General features: G+C 37.3%; 1 protein-coding gene across 10 annotated transcripts in view; it reads left to right on the forward strand.

Moving 5' to 3' along the window:
* Window positions 1-17622, forward strand: part of ERC1 (ELKS/RAB6-interacting/CAST family member 1) — a 305039-nt gene that overhangs the window by 50880 nt on the left and 236537 nt on the right. The window lies entirely within an intron of this gene.

A 17622-nucleotide genomic window follows, 5' to 3' on the forward strand; every position in this document is an offset into this window, starting at 1 on the left:
CAGTATCTCTTTATAATAGGATATCCATGTAGTTGAGGAGAAAGTGGTGGCTTGGAGGAGTGTGGAGGTCCTTCATAAAACAAGTGGTAGAAATGGAGGGATTGGGCATATACTTACAAGGTTCTGTTAGGGTTAACAGTCTCTGCCTTGAGTGCTTTAGACAGTGCTTCAGTGCAAAAAATTGCTAATAGTGATTAGTCATCTCTTAAACTTTACATGCAGAGCTGTGTTGGCAAGGAGTGTAAGAAATTTCCCACTAGTAAAAGGCGTAGCTATTAAATAAACATTTTAGTATTGATACAGTTTTCCTGGCAAGGAATAGCTTCTCCCCTGACAAAACAGGATCAGGTAGAGGAATTTTGAACACACTGTGTCTTTATATTCATCAGACACTCAGCTGGGGGTTCAGCTTCGAGAATTATGATGTTTCTACTCTTAAACTGCCTATAGGCAGTTTTCTTGGATATTCTCCTGTAAATAGATGGAAACATATGATCTGGCTGTCTTTGTTCTTACTGACCACATGTGTAGTTACTAGACTCATTGTAAGTAAAAGAGGGGTTACCGAAATCTCCTGTGCGAGAGTGGTAGGGACTAAGGCTGAGGAGATTTCTTCAGGGAAGCTTCTATACCAGCCAGAATTGGGAAGTCCAGTGTGAGGCTAATGTTTCTTGGTTTTTTTTCCCATAATAATCAAGATCCTTTAAAAAAGAGGTAAATTGGAAATATGATTTTCATCCTTTCTGGACCTACACAGGAACTTCTTTCAGTACTCCCCATAAGAGAATATTTTTTTTTTTTTTTTTTTTTAAGGAGCTTTATCTGTGTTTTCTAGAGCTGATGTTGATACTGAAATCCAGAAACTGTCTTCTAAACCTTTGGCTTTTTCTCTACGTTTTTGTTCCTTTGAGTTATAGCCAGTCTTGCCACTGAGAAATACTGCTTATACATGGAAAATGTGCTTATTTTACAAATGCTTCTAAAATATACGATGAAGCTGAAACATACAGATGTAGGACATTTTTTCTTAAGGTTTGGTAGGTAAGCAGGAACTGAGGATATTGAAATACCTTTTCTCATGTGAGACAACTGCTTCCAAAGTTTCACATTTTTGTCAAATACATCTTTTAAATTTTTTAATTTCTAAACTTAATTTTTTTTACTAAATCATCCTGTGCCAATGTGGTTTTTTCTACACTAATTTATAGAAAATGGCTTTATTTTTAAGTTATTTCCAGTTTTATTATTTGTATCTTGAGAAAAGAAATGCTTTCTTCATAAATTTTAGTGTTGCCTTCTGAGCTCTGCTATGGAAGTGAATAAATGGATTCAGTGGATCAATTGGAGTCATTGGCTCAGCTTTGGATTCATTACTCAGCTGTTACCTATTTATCTTGCATAACTAAATCAACCACCTGTTGGTTGTGAGGCTGTCAAGGTTCTTGCTTTTATTTTGTGTAAGAAATAAAGGGAATTTTTCTGTCAGACTTTGGATAATTTTATTCCATGATATATTCCTGTTAATGTCTTTAGAGCAGACAAACCAATAAAAAGTTGAAACTCCTTGAAACTTTTCACTGAAAACCTTAAATTGCAGTTGGCTAAGAAAAGTGTTTATCTTTTGAAATATGGTCCCTAATACAGATTTTGCTGTGGGGAAGGAGAGAAGTAAGAGAATCCATAAATGTCTTAGTCTTTTTGAAGATTTGAGTCACATTTTCCATTTGTTTTAGTAGTGTTAGAATGTAGCCAAAGCCTTTGTCTGGGTTGAATAAATACAGTTGCTCTTATGTAATAGAGATAAGGGATGGGGTATCATCTTTATTACGTGGCTGTAGATGTTGGGTATGTGAAACTGAGAGTGTAAGCAAGGCTGCTGAAGTGGTGTGCACAGAAGCCTGCATCACGGGAAATCTTGGCCTGAATGAAGTTACTGGTGAGTCACTGCCAGTCCTAACAGTTGAGAAGCACAGGAAGGTTATTGTATCATGCCACTGCCTGGTGTCAACGGTGAGTCATGGATAGCTTCTGCTGCAAGGAGAATGAATGATGCAAATAGATTTTGAGGGTTAAATTGTTCCTCAAAATAAATCATCTAATGTTCCAGTAAGGCTATCAGGCTGTCTTCTGGGAAAATTAAGGTATGTTTAGTGTTTAGGTGCTGTTATGCCTAAATGCTACTTCATTATTATATGAGTATTAGACAAATTTGTTTCAAGGACATTTTTTATTTTTCAGAAGAGAACTCGGAAAGAAACCTCATATTAGCAACAGCCTTGAACCTATTGTATTTACTTTAAAATAGATGCTAGAGATTGTCATGAAGTTGTACTACTCACATCTGTGTTACCATAATACAACTTTTTCAGGGTATGTCGTGGTTTAACCCCAGCTGGCAACTAAGCCCCACACAGCTGCTCTCTTACTGCCCCCCTGGTGGGATGGGGAGAGAACTGGAAGAGTAAAAGTGAGAAAACTCACAAGTAAAGCAAAAGCCATGCGCACAAGCAAAGCAAAACAAGGAAATTCATTCACTGCTTCCCGTCAGTAGGCAGGTGTTCAGCCATCTCCAGGAAAGCAGGGCTCCATCACATGTAACAGTTACTTGAGAAGACAAACGTCATCTCTCCAAATGTCCCCCCCTTCCTCCTTCTTCCCCTAGCTTTATATGCTGAGCATGACATCATATGGTCTGGGATATCCCTTTGGTCAGTTGGGGTCAGCTGTCCTGGCTGTGTCCCCTCTCAACTTCTTGTGCACCCCCCCAGCCTGCTCGCTGGTGGGGTGGTGTGAGGAGCAGAAAAGACCTTGACTATGTAAGCATTACTCAGCAATAACAAAAATATTCCTGTGTTATCAACACTGTTTCCAGCACAAATCCGAACCATAGCCCCATACTAGCTACTATGAAGAAAATTAACTTTACCCCAGCCAAAACCAGAGCAGGGTACAATAAAATATTCTGATCAACTGTATGGCAATACTTTCCCCTTTGTTGAGGGGAAAAAACATCTCTAAGGAGAGGCTGATTACCACAGCAAGGCTTGTAGAGAAATAAAATGTCTTGCTAGATTAAATGATGTAGCCAAGAGAAGAGCAAACAAACTTTTGGACTCAAAACTTCTTTTTTATGGGAGGAAAAGGAACAGAAGCAGGAACTTTCAAGTTGAGAACCAATTGAGAAATTTTGCACTGAGTAATGCTACTCAGTTTCAGTAGAAAAAATTCTGGCTGGTAGCTGTAGATAAGGGTGGGGAGGAATATTTTGGAGGGAGTTCATTATAGTAACTAGCTCCTGTGAGATAGCATTGTATGTGTGATAGTGAGGAGATAGCTGTGGGCATGACATGGGAAAAAATATATGCAGTAAACCAGTACTGAATTCTAAAAATCATAGATTAGATAAAATGTTGTTTTAAAAGTACATAATCAAGATTAATTCACTGTATTTATTATTTGCTTCTATATAACTTCAAAGATTTAATACAAAAGCAGCAAAGCCTAAAGAAGGACTAGTGTGCTGAAAGCTGGTTTTTGTTTATCAGCTCGTAGTTACCACCTCTCCATACAAATCTTGTGCTCAGACCTTTAGACCATGAGAGTGGTAATGCTTTCATGAAAGCCTATATTCGTTCATTATTTATTGCTTTCAATCCTTTTCTGCTTTAACAGTTTGATTCACTATTTATATTGTGGTTGTGTTTAAGGGTTGGTGTTGTATTATTCTGGTTGTTATACCAGCACATACATCAAAATGACAGTTGCTGCCTGAAGGACTGATAATCTAGATTCAAGGAAAGCAACGGTGGGAAAGTGATATGATCATGATTTTTGACTAACAGAAATGTGATTCCATCATTTGCTTAGCTGTTCCCCAGAGCTTTTTTAAAAAATATTTTAGTTTAATCTTTCCTAAGGAAAAGTTACATGTGTATGATTTTAGTCCCCTATTATATATTCCATTCTTCTGACTGTAGCTGCAGTTTGAGTTTATAAAACACTTCACTAGTGCAAGTAGTGATTTTTTTTAAAAGCTTTTTTTCACCTATTTTGTATACTATACCATTTGAAACTATTTAATAACTGGCTATTTTTTCAACTGCTATCACTTAAAACAGTTAAATTGCTACTGATTTTTTTTTTCTTGAATTGTTTGTGGTAGGTTAATCAAGAGGAGCTACTCTGACCTTTCCTTGTAAAACTAATCAAATAATGGGGTTTTATTTTTAGAGTAGTATATCATGTTACCAGATATCCTTTTACATTTATTGAATGTTGCATATTGGGATTTTTAATGAGGTTTTCTCAGAAACAAAATCAGAATAAAAAAATGAACAAATTACTAACTGTGACCAAAAAACCCAACCACAAAACCATGCCTGCAGTGGAATACAAAACTTTAAAAGTGGCTTTTATTTTGTGATGTAGCGATGCAGATGGGTTAAAAACATTTATATGACTAAGGTTCATAATCTGTGAAATTTGAAGTACAGACCTAAGAGATGTTCTTCTGTGAAAATCAGATAAATTGAAATAAATGTTAGAAAAAAGATAAAATTCTAGAAATCTTTTGTGTGCATAGCTGGAAACAGAGAGACAGAGTTGGGGGCATGAAGGATTTCTGTTTTCCATTTGTTGGACTAATGTATAGTTTCTGCTTTTCTGAGAATGAGTTTCTGGGGATTTCATCCTAGACACCAAAGTGAAATTTTCTAGGTTCAGCACTGCCGCCTCTATGGCGTTAGCCCTGCTATTCTGGAAGCTGATGAGAGAAATGTGTTTTCTGAGGAAGGATTTTTCATCCAGCTTTACTGCCTACCTCTATATAATAGCTAGGGACTGATGAGAAGAAAATCCTAAAAATACATAGATTAGCTTTTTGCCTTCCTGTCAGTTGGAGTTTGTCACTGATGCTAGCTATTATGTATGCAGTTGTCGGTTTAGGAAGATATTCTAAAATTTTTTGTTAGGGGATACAGGTGTAAACAGCAATCAGTTAGCCTGTGGCAGAACAAGGAGACAAATAGATGTCTGCTTTCAGTAGCAAACAAAGGTGGTTCTCTAATATCTCGTTCTCCAAGAAAAGTGTGTTTGTAAAGAGAAGTTTATAAAAAGATCAAAACAAAACCCAGTTTTCCCCCAACACCAGTACCAACAGCCCTGAAAGCATAAATACATATCTGGTCAGTGCTCATTAGTCAGGAATAGCTATTGGAAATTATACGTATGGAGTCCAGCTGCATTAATGGGACTATGAGGAAATCTGAGGTTTCTCCTATTAGGTCCTGTTGGGGGTCTGATCAGAGGGGAGAAACATCTATGAATCTTGAAAAATTTGGGACACTTAATTTTGGTAATATGTTAATGTTAGGTGAAATCTAAAAAAAAATGCAAGGATTATGGTGGATTCTTAGTAATATGTTCAGGGTTTCTGTGTTGATTAGATGTGCAAGTCTTCTGTCTAGTAAAGCTCATCTAGGCATTCGAGTGAAAAAAGAGGTAAACTCTGCTGTGTTTAACTTTTATTTAACTTTTAGTCTGTCTCCTGACTAATGAGTAGTGTCTGCAAAAGCTACAAGGAAAGTAGTGTGGGGAAAGGGGAAGCATATGGGATTATTTCTCAGGGAAAGCACAGCAAGTTGTTCTGAAGTGTGCCTTAAACTTTGCATTTAAATAAGTATCACCATTGGCCCTTCAGCCTTGCACTGAGATGGATTAAAAGGAGGGAGTTCCTTCCCTAGTTCTTTCTAGGTCCCAGAACATATCCAACAGATAAGAATTTTGGGCTTCAGAAGCCACCTTGTACTGTTTCAATGAAATAAAATGCTTAACACTAGACAAATAAGCTTTCCAGGTTTTCAATGCTGCAAGCCCTTTACAATTATTATTTTTTTTTTTTTAGTTTTGAATTAACAGACTCTTATAAAATGAGTAGCTCTGAGATTAATATCTGTGTGCAGATACTTGTGCCATGCTTAAGCTCTTGCCTAGAGTTGGTGGATTGACATCTCAAACTCACAACAGGGAATTCCATTCTCCTTTCTGTCTCCACAGTTGTTCATACAGATGTATCAATAGATGAAGATGCTTCTCTGAATAATTTTTAAATGTAGAGCACTTGTTTACAGCATGATTTGCATAAATGCATTTGAACTAGAACCAGGAGACTCTATTGTACAGCATTTCTATCCATTTTATCTCTATTTTTTCAGATCTTGAACAGTTATGTATTCTCAGTCTGGTATATAAAAAAGGAAGGGAGTTCAGTCACTGCTCTGCAAGAAGCCTAACAGCATGACATACTGCTTGAATGACTATGTAGTAATGATTCATGAGTAAGTAGTTCATGAAAAGTTTTATTAAGAGCCAGTATTTGTCCAGTGAGACATTTACTCTAAATTATTTTACCAACACAGTCTATACCAAATGTCCATTTTAATCCATGGGAAATGCAAGACTATTATGTGTTAGATAGTTTTATATTTATTACAATGAACTCAGATCTCCTTTATGTACTTCTATGTCTTCCCTTGATTCCTAGAGTGATGTGCAAGATTAGACAGGACAGTATTAAAGCTTTTCACCAACAAAAGTCATTCTAGTTGTGAGCCCTATTGCAGATACCCATTTTAGCTTGCCTGATTCACATTCTGATCGGAGGCATTTCTGATGCATACTAAGGAGCCAGTTTACTGCACCTGATGGTTTGAGTGTTGGGTGACTGAGCACTGCTGCCAGAGGAAGTTACCTCTTGCTTTGAAAATACTCGTACCTAGCAGAAAGATGTCTGTGGGGAAGAATCACTCTTATGAATGGAAAAACTTTTCTGTTTAGGTATTTTCATCACATTCTAGGATCGAGTAAAGATTTTTGTAATGAAAATCCTTGACTTTGTACTTCCAGAGCAGCACGTGAGCCTAGCATCTATCACTATCACGGCACATCTAGCAGAAATTTGAATGCCTCCTATTCAGATAGGTTGAGCTAGGCCTCCTCGTTTCCAGAGCTATCCAAGTTCCTCTTCATGCTTTCCTGTCACTTATCTCTTGAACTCCCTCAGGGGGGTATTGTGTTGCCTCTTAAAGGTCACAGAAAGCTCCTTTAGAACTTGGTGTAATGTGCTGTGTTCTGCTTTGCCGTCAAAGGTGCTGCCGTCATTTCAGCAGGAGTGTAAGTGCCAGAACATTTTGATCAGAGGTTTTTTTATATGTTCTTTCACAGGGACAATGATTACTGCAGCCATATTCTAAATTTATCCTGAAATTCCAGTAATGCATTTGATCTGCCTGTGTTCCCAAAACTATACTCAGCATAAGAGACTTGATGTATCCAGAAAAAAAAATAATTTCAAGACTGTTCCTTTGTGAGTGTAGCCAGTGTTTCATGGCAGAGAGCTGAGAAGATAACATGTATCATGTCAACAAGTCACAGGTTTGAAAAGGTTTAGCTGAGTCTCACTGACAGTTGCTGCTATTGTAAATTTTGTTAAAAATTGATTTCTATTTTCTTGCTCCTTGCATTTCAAAGAAAATGAGAAAAGTTATGAAGATGGAAGGGATACATACCTTCCATTTGGCAAGAACTTGACTTGCTTGTGAGAACTTCAAGCCCAAATCTTGCAAGATAGTCTTAAAATGATTGCTCCCCTTGTGGCTGACTGCTGTGCATTGATAACTCTAAAAAAGCCCATACTTCCTGCTTCAAGAAGGGACAATGAATGAGGGTTTTTTTCTGTATATAGCAATGCACAAATTACAGTCCTCTACAGTGGCTGATGATGTATCATTTTAGGCCTTTTGGATTTTGGGCTATTTGAGTATGAAAGTCAGCAGTTGTTCCTTACTGTGACTTAAAACAAGAAAACCATGTTCAAATGCTTTTCCAGGAAACTTGGTTTACTTTTCCTGAAGAACTGATGATACATCAAATGTGAGAAGGTGCAATGTTTACAATTGTGTTTGGGATAGATAGCAGTTAGGAATGCATATTGGAGAGATTATGAATAAGTAAAGCAAGAATGAAAGTATTACTATGACATAGCCAAATTGGCCCCATCTTCTGCTAAAACAGTGGGATGAAGTGTTGGGCATACAGGGCCTTTGCATTCTGTAGTCACCTCCCTGAGATGACTTTTGCCTTGCAAGGTTACCATCTAATCAGCACAAGGAAGATTATAAGCAGGCTGGCAAAGCCTCATTCTACACATGGTCTGTGTAGCTGAGAGGCAGCAACTAGGTTTTTGCTGTTGGTTATCTCCCTATCTTGGTTGAACATTGTGCAAAGACACCATTGGCAAGAACTTCCCATGTGTCACAGTACAACCATATGTTGTTTATAAGATCCTGAATGTCACGTGTTCTATTATTTGACAGGATCAAGTCCTTCATGCAGTCTTCTCACATTTATGGACATATCTGGTCATCTGATGCTTTTCTTGCTCAAGAAAGAGTCTTAAAAAAGCCAACAAAGAAAACATCAGTAAATTTCAGTGTTTTCAGATTGCTGGTGGGCTACTGTCCAGGTTTTATAGTTCAGTTTGAAGGGCTAGCAAATACTTCACCACTTCAGCTGAGCAGCTGAATATTGGGCTCTTGATGTCTTACCTGGACAGTAACTCAATTTCTGGAGGCACAAGTTTGGAAAGAAGACTTACTGCTGTGGTCATCAGTCCATAGTCTCCAAGCATTGGCTAGCTCATGAGATCTTCCACTGTTGCTTGCAGGTGAAAGATGCCACTATGCTGCGTTCCAGATTGTCAGGAAGAACAAAGTATTGTATTGCTGTAGGCAAACAGAAATTGAAAAGCTTACTGTTTTATATTAAAACTAGTTCTTTGAAATATTATCAATTTATGTATCACAGCCTACCTTGTAGTTGATTGTTCAGTCCTCAGCAGTCACAAGCTTGAAGTATTCAAAAAGCTTTAAAGATCAGGCCTACTCCATATTTTATACCCTTACATGAAAGGTATAGGGTTTATGCATACCAATGGAGCTATTCAAAATACTTCAGTGAAAATATTCTTGTGGAACCCATGCATGTGCGCATTGAGGTTTATACTGTAATCTCTCCAAACCAACTAGTATAACAGAAGGTTTAAATTTGGGGGGGGAACAGGACGACACGGCTTGTCAAGGGGGGTGTGATGTGGATAAAGTAGTCAACAGCTCTTTTGTGTGTCGATTTTTTTTGTATAGTACTCTTTCATTATAAATCATCAGCCATTTTTCCTTTTTAGAGCACAGTGTTGATGTATGCTTATATCTTGGAAAACACTGCACTACAAGATCAAAGGTTGTGTAGCAGAGCACCTTTTATCTTGGATTGATTCTTTGCATCAGCTAATGGAAAGATACACTTGCTGACCTCCCTAACAGAGGTGACTAATAATATGTTTTTACAGAAAAGCTCCTAATCTATTAATAAAATCAGTCATGTTTCATATAGATGCTATTAATTTGAAAAGATTAGACATTTATGCATATGTAGATGTTAAAATTGTCCTTCCCTTAAGTATTATAATAATTTCTAATTACTTTCATGGGATGAGAGGTTCACAGAAGCTGAATTTGCACTTAAGCACCTATTCCGTGGATGCAACGTTTAGACGTAATCTGTACTGTGGATAAAATTGGGTGTGTTGTATAAACATGCAAAATGGCGTAAGATCAAATTCTACAAATTCTATCATGGCTGGCCTGAATATAGATCAGTCTGATGTTTGTGTGTTGGCTTTTTTTTTTTTTTACAGAAACCTCTTACATGAGGATTCATTTTATCAACACGGTTTGTGACAAAAGGAGTTTGTGTTTGCCAGGCAGGGGAGACAGAAATTGTAAAGAACTATCTTATTACAGTGTGTGAAACTGCATATATGCAAGGACTCTTGTTTCTTTAGCAGCATAAGAACAAATAATCAAAGCTCAGATTTGTATATAAATATGATATTTAAATAGCGTAATCCTAACCCAATTTGGACAGCCTAGCAGGAAATAAAGGTTAAAATCAGTATGGAAATTATCAACTCTGAGGAGAAATTCTAAACATTGGCCCTAATCCCAAAACGCCTGTTCACAAGAAAGATGAGGGACACTTAAAAGAAGACAGTTTCTGCACTCTGGGATCATAGCATCCTGACACTCAAAAGTGTGTGAAATGTAGATGCTAGGAAGATTTGCATGAGAAAAAGCTTTTGAAGCACACTAAACTACTAATGTAGATGTACCTTTGGAAATTTAAAACATGGTAGCTGGGACTAACCAGTTTGACTTTAGAAATAACTTTTCTTTGAATTCTGTTGCCTACTAGACCATTTCTGGTATCTGCCACATAGCTCAAATTTCCTTAGGAAGCCGGAGAACTATCAGAATTATATTCATAGTTCAAAAACTGATAGATAAGCTGATGTTTTTCAGTTTACTAGGTTTGCCTATGCTTGATCAGAATTTTTATTCTTACCACACAGGAATGTGCACAGATTTCTTCACACTAAGTTATGTTTTTACTGTGCATCAGGTGTTCTATAGAAACTGCTCATATACATGCTTTATTCCTTGAAAATAGAAATAGCTTATTTTTTTTCTTTATAAGATAAGCTGCTTCCTGTTTACCATAAGTAAAATCTTTCATGCATTTCTTCTGTTTTACCTTGCAGCCTTTTTTTATGGATGTACCTGTACACTTAGTATGAGGTGATTGCATTGCAGTTTTGGTTCTTCTGTGACTAGAGGTTTATTAGGTTGTTTCTGATCTGCTTACTTTAGGAGTTTAAATTCATTCCTGCCGGTTTGCTTGTGGGGTTTTTTTGTACAGACAGGGGTGAAAGAATTAGGCTGCTGCACACTGCCCCCTTAAACCAAATGAGTCATTTTGTGTGAGTCTAGTTCAGCTGACAAATGTATTATTGACAACTTAAGCTCTTTATAGCATTTTTTTTTTACCATCCTGCCCTTCTGCTGCCTCAGAGATAATGCAATGTATGGTTGTCTTTAAAATACAAGTCTCTTTCACTCTCACAAATTAAATCCCATTAAAATCATAGCTGTGCTTTGTATCTAAGCTAAACATTATAAAAATCACCCATTCATTTCCATTTAAATAAGGGTTTTGAAGCCACTGATCCATCTTACAGGGAATATGTAGCATTTCTGGAATCAGCAAGTTCTGTTTCATCACAGCCCTGCTGGACACCTGACATTAGCCCTTTTTTCGGTTTCTTTGCGTGGGCTGCAGCTGAATGTCAGCAGGGACTCCCTCAGACAGCCAGGCCTTTGCTTCTGCAGTGCATTCAGCAGAATCTATTTCCCAGAAACGCCGCCAAAACTTTAACTCTTTGAGAATGGGAGAGAATGATTTCCCATAGTGACCAAATCCTGTTCGAGCCTTTGGCATGTGATCTCTTTTGAGCTGAATGAGGTTCATCCTCTTACAAATGTTTGAAATGCTTTTATTGTAAAGAACATGAGAGGAATCATCATAATGCAAAAGTTTGCGATTGTGCATGCAGATTTGCTGGTAAGAAAAGCACCTTTAAGTTCTGTCAGTTTCTGGTGATGTACATTTGAGGGTAGACCTTACTGAATTGTCTTTCTGAAATAAAATACATCATAATTATTGTATCTTTTTTTTCCAGAGTAGTAGCATTGTAATCATGATGAGCTAAAGACAAAAGTAAGGCATTGTTTGTAGGTACTACAGGTACATCTATTACAGACCTGGAAGGGCTTAGGTGTAAACTGGCATCTTCAGAAACCTAGGTTTTGATCAATTAACAAGTTACATCTGTCTCTTTTTTATTTTTCCTTTATCCCTGGGTTGGATCCTGAAAAATAAATACAGAAATATGTGATATGTAATAAAAAAATGCAAACCTGTCCTATGCCTTTCCAAGCACTTACTGTTTTCTACATGAAGAACAGCTTGATCACTGAGCAGATTTGCAGAAAACTGCCAAATACATGTACATCATAAAGCTGTCATTCAGTACAGGATGTACTGGCATTGTGGGTTAACAGTAGAAGTAATCAGGAAATTTTCAGTAGCTAAGTTTGTCAATAATATTTTTACAAGAAATTTTTATTGAATCTGCTGATTTCAGCAAAACTTTTGTTGGGAAAATATTTCTTCACTGCAGAGTGGAATTTCTGATTAAAAATTAGAAAAGAGTGAGATGAGATCAACCCCTGAGCTGGAAATAGATTTGGTCAGGGGTGCTCACTAGAGTGTGGGAGATGCTAAGGGGTTTCTTGGCTAATTCAAAGATCTTGAGCCAAGATACATCCTCCCTTTATTTCACTGGGATGTGAGAGATGTAGGTTTAAATTCCCAAGTCAGTCAATATTCAGGTATTTGTACAAAGCAGAATCTCAGTCCCTTCTGTAAGAATATCTTGTTAGAGAACCACCCAAGAACAGCTTATTGCATACTGACTAGAGCCTGATTCAGGATGTATGAAGATGATGAGTAAGAGCTTGAGCCTTTATCCCCCAGGCTGAAGCTTTTCTAACACAGCACTTAAGTATTCTAGTAGGACTTCTCTTTTTCTCCCTGTCCTTGCTCATATTCTATTGCTTATGAATATGAGAGTGTTCAGTGTTCTCCCAGTGTAAGAGGAGAATTTTTTTTAAGTCGTTGAGTTTTGCAGAATGTAACAATGCTTCCCACCTCATTGTGACACGTTTCTGTGACACGGTGTCATATATTTGCATGTTATGTTTTCCCTTGTTGCTGGGAAAGAGTAGGTTCCTCTCTTCCGTTTTGCTGATTGTTGACAGACATCTCTTAAACATACTGAATTTTTCATGGTATTCCAAAAATTAATTTTCCTGGTTAACCTACTTAGAATTTAAATCCAGGAGATTAAGGAGAACTTTACAGAAGTGTTCATGCCTAGCTGCCTCACCTGTGTTGCAGAGCCCACAGTTCTAATTTATGCATTTAGGCTTCTTGAATAAAGTATGGGATGAGTTATGTATCTGATTACGATAGTTGCAAAGACAGTATCTGCAGTGTGAATAGCCTAAATCAGGCAACCAAAACCAAACAGATAAATGTGTGTTGGAATCAAACACTGTAGCTTGGTAGATCAAGCTCTGTCTTGCAAAGATGAGTGTGGAAATCCTTTATTTAAAAAGTATGTCACAATTTAATCCTTTCTTTCAAAATCATGCTAGGAGCAATGGCTGCCTCCTTCTGATCTAAGATGTAGGGTTAGAATACAGGTCTTGGCTGTAGAGTATCAATTAAATTCCTTTTTCTGTCTGTTAAAATGCACATCTCCCACTTCCTTTGGAATGGTAAGATAATAAACATTTAAGTTAATTGGAAGTATTGCTATTCAGGTCTTTCTGTTCTTATGTGTTCTACCAATTAGAGTAAGAAGCTGTGCTCTCTTTAGTACTTTCTGTCAGTCCTACTGAATCTTTAAATATTTCATGCAAAATGGAAGAGCATCAACAGGGAGAGATGAAAAGAGCTGCCTGCAGCAAGGTTCCCAGACTCACCAGTATAGCAATAGGTACGTTGCATTATCCTGAGACTGCAACAACAGGACTACTTTGCGAAGCAAATATAAGGAACTTCTATATCATTGGCTGTAGTCATCCTGTAGGTTGGAAACTCATCCAACCAACCTGCCAAGGTGTGGGAAATGTGAATTTGGTCCTGCTAGGTGGAGGCGAAGATTGAATCGTGTTCTGCTACTTACAGATGTAAATTTTGTGCTGCTGGATGAAAGGCAAACTCCATCCCTGTGTAGAGCCCAGTTAACAAACTTTAAGTTGCCTCATGAAAGTAACAGGGGCAGAGGAACACCTGGTAAGAGGTTATGCATGCACCTTGCCCTTTTATGATTTACATTTGAAATGGGCCTGAAGGGGCTTAGCTCTGTCAAGAGAAAAGTACATTGGGCATAACCAGCAAGAGACTTACTAGAGAGAACTGTGCTCACAAAAATATCTTTGTGATTGGCTGGTGTAGTTATAATTTGTAGTGAGGCTTAAAGACCAATTTTCATTACTTAAAAAACCAGGGAATCCTCAAGGTCTGAAATAAGAGCAATAAGCTTCAAGCAAAGTACAGGTTCAACATAATTGCTTTGACTTTAATTATGTTGCCTTTATTAAACTATTTAAGAAAACCATGATTGGTACTTATTCAGAAGAGTATGACATAACCAAGCTCAGTGGTGTTAAAACTATTTTTGTTTATTTCTAGATAAGACAATTTCAACAGTTTTCAACAGTTTTCAACATTTTTTCAAGTTTGATTGAGGTCTCTATTCAGGTCCTAGACATAGGATTAAGTAAGCATTAGTGGCTAGTATCGCATGAACTTGGAAAATATTTTGCCTTTCTGGGATAGTCATTGTTTTAAAAGTGAAGCCTAAGAAATGGATGAGAAGCTAGTAAGACTTGCCCACTCCTTCAGAGGGAAAAGGATGTTTTATTTGAAATGATACAGAAGACAGGCTGTGTTAACTGAAAAAGTAGTTTATTTATGATGCCAACTAATAAAGGGTATTGTTCCATTATTCTGAAAATCATAAAAAATTTTTGGAAAGCAGAGAAAAGAGCCCATTCTGCATATATCTTGTGTGTTGGAAAGGAGTGGGTGTCAAAAGCATAGAATAATTTTCTATGGCGTATTTTCCAGTTACCTTGCACATAATGAAGTTTGTTCTTAGCTGAGCAGTTCAGAGAACAGTGATAATAATTCATAAGCTCGGTGTTAACCCTTCCTCTCACCCCACCTCTTCATTTTTCCTGGAAAACTGAATTCAAGGCGGTTGCTGACCATTTATACCAATAAATACTGTTTGTCATTGGTATTAAATTTTTTTTCACATATTGTTTCCGAATCATATAATAGGTTTTGGTCCTTTGACCCCAAAGTTCCATGGAGGCTTTTCCAACTTTTGGGGAGGTAATTTCTCTGGGTCTGAGACACAGCTTTTGCCTATGTAACCTGAAATGAGATTTCACAGCAGATCAAATGGCAAAAATGTGGGAGTTTGGTTGTGGTGATTTAGTCCATTGATGTTTATAAATAACCCAAGTTTGATTCCGAGACAACACTGAGTAGAGGAAGTAATTTCATTTAGTAGATGATGTGGTTGTTCAGAAGAAGCTCTTTTCTCGCCTGGGAGAAAGGAAATGCTGAAATGGCAGTATGTGGAGAGGCAGGTGGAAGCATGTGGGAATTTGTTTGTTAGCTGGAGGAACAACACACAGCTGGGCTGTGGGTAAGTAGGGCTTCTCAAATACAAATGGAATTAACTCGTGTGTAGAATTGTAAAGTTATATCTAGTGAGTTTATTGTTTAAGTTTAACAAAATTTAAGGATATTCTTTCAATATTGCTGTTGTAGTCCTACTGACTTCATTATTGGTGTTGTATATATAGGTACAGATAAGGCAAACCTTTTCATGGCTGCAACAGGTTTTTTCTTAGAGCTTGATCAACATACATTAATTGAACAAATGTAGTAGTTTTGATTGCCTACCTGCATGCTGGCATGTTTGTGGTAGTGCCTCAGTTTTTAAGGCTTGGAGGTTGTCTGACATTCTCACTTTGACTGTGGTTTGGGGAATAACAATGAAAATTAAAATCTTTAATTAAGTAAAAAAGTGATTTCTAAAAACATTTTTGAAACCCATATTGATTCACTTGAGATATTTCTTTCTTCTCTGACACTGCTAAATGCTGACTAGAAAATAAATCTGAGCATCCACCAATATATAAACACAATGTACCTTTTAGAACAGAGTAATTAATTATCCCCTCACATAATACACCTGTGCTATGTTATCACATAGATTCTATAACCTAAAGTGTAGTTTTAGAGTAACAGAATTAGTAACTGCCAAGTATTGTTACTGAAATAGAGGAAAAGACAATTACAGCATCTTAAATCAACCATGAAGCTATGCATTTAAGCTGATTTCAGTTTATGCTGATACCATAAAGGCTTGTTCCATTTTCTTCTCCATCAGCTCCTTGACTGCACGTTCACATCCCTACTTTGCACAGGATCAGCATTGGTGTAGTCACACCGTCAACTGGATCAGAGATCTGGCTGGAATGATGTTTTGTTTAGTTTTGATGGAGCTGATTTTCAGCCAGGTGAATTTTGATCCAGTTGTCAGTGCCAGCCACCTAAGGAAGATGGACTGTTCCTTTTAGTGGCAGTGTGGACTTAGGTGAGCTGATTGTGAAATAGCACCTTTAGTTTTGAAAAGCTCTTCTTGGGCCAGAACACAAAAGGAAGGGAAATACTCAATCTAAAGCACTGACCTTTGTAAAGCAAATGGCATTGGACTGCTTTATGCATCATTCTGTACAACCAAACTAACCCTTAATGTTTCTAAAGCAGGTTAAAGGTAGGTAACTGCTGCAAATTCTACCTTCTCTATTGTCTTTTCATAGAATCACAGGACGGTTAGGTTGGAAGAGACCTCTGGAGGTCAGCTGGTCCAACCTCCCTGCTCAAGCAGTGCCACCTACAGCCAGTTGCCCAGACTATTTCCAGACAGCTTCTGAGTATCTCCAAGGCATTTTACATAAGAACTGTGATAAATATATTCTTGAAGTAATACTTAAACCCAAATCTTTTTACATCTCCTCTTTTCACAGATACTTGAGTGAAATGAAGTACTTGGATTTATGTCAAACATATTAATTTGGCACCATCATTACATTATAGACTTAACAGTGTGTCTCCTGCATCAAGCTTAATAATAGATTATAACTAATGCTAACTAGTATTTTAGCCCTAGCGAATACTGGAAGTAGCTGTATTGCAGACACTGATTTTTGTAATATAAAGGTAGACCCCAGGGATCAGTCCATCTGACTTGTTCACATTCAGACTAAATTGTAAGCATGTCTGCCACTCTTAGGGGAGTAGAGATGTATCACTCCATGCCTATCTTATCCCTGGTAATCAGATCTTTGTTCAGTGTGTTAGTACTTCTCCATTATTGTCTTAATACTCCTGTCTTGCAGAGAAGAAAACAAATGTTTATCTAAATATGAAGTGAGGACTCTTTTCAAGGCCAACTGTGCTTCTCCTATATTATCCCACTATATTAACCCACTGTATTCATGGTCACCGAGACAGGATTTATTTGTTGCATGACCACAAATTACTGCTAATCATTTGATTGACTTCACATTCGTCTTTGTTAGGTGGTAATTTCTGTTCTGTACTAAAATCCTCATGCATAAAATTGTATGATGTGATCCTTCTCCCCAGTCAGCATATATCCAGTGTACTACAGTTGCAGTTCTTCCTGACATGCTGAAGTTTCTTCTGTAAGTCAACTGGGAAATCTGCGCTATGTGTAGTTAACACTACATTTAGTACTGAAGACCTTGGGAGCCTTCATGGCTGATTACATTTTATTAGATGTTATGTAAATTCTAATAGTCGCATGTCCCTCTGCTTTGACAAAATAGTAATTCTAGTCTAGGACTTCTTAGGCAGAATTCCTCTATAGAGTAGGCAAAGATTTGGAAAAAAACATATTTTAAGATCTCAGCTTACTGTCAAATGCCTACGGACATTCGCCCATTTGAAATAATGACTCACTCAAGTTAGTGAAAGTGGGAGAGTCACCTGAAC

This window comes from Strix uralensis, chromosome 5, assembly GCF_047716275.1.
Source record: "Strix uralensis isolate ZFMK-TIS-50842 chromosome 5, bStrUra1, whole genome shotgun sequence".
In the NCBI taxonomy this organism is placed as follows: Eukaryota; Metazoa; Chordata; class Aves; order Strigiformes; family Strigidae; genus Strix; species Strix uralensis.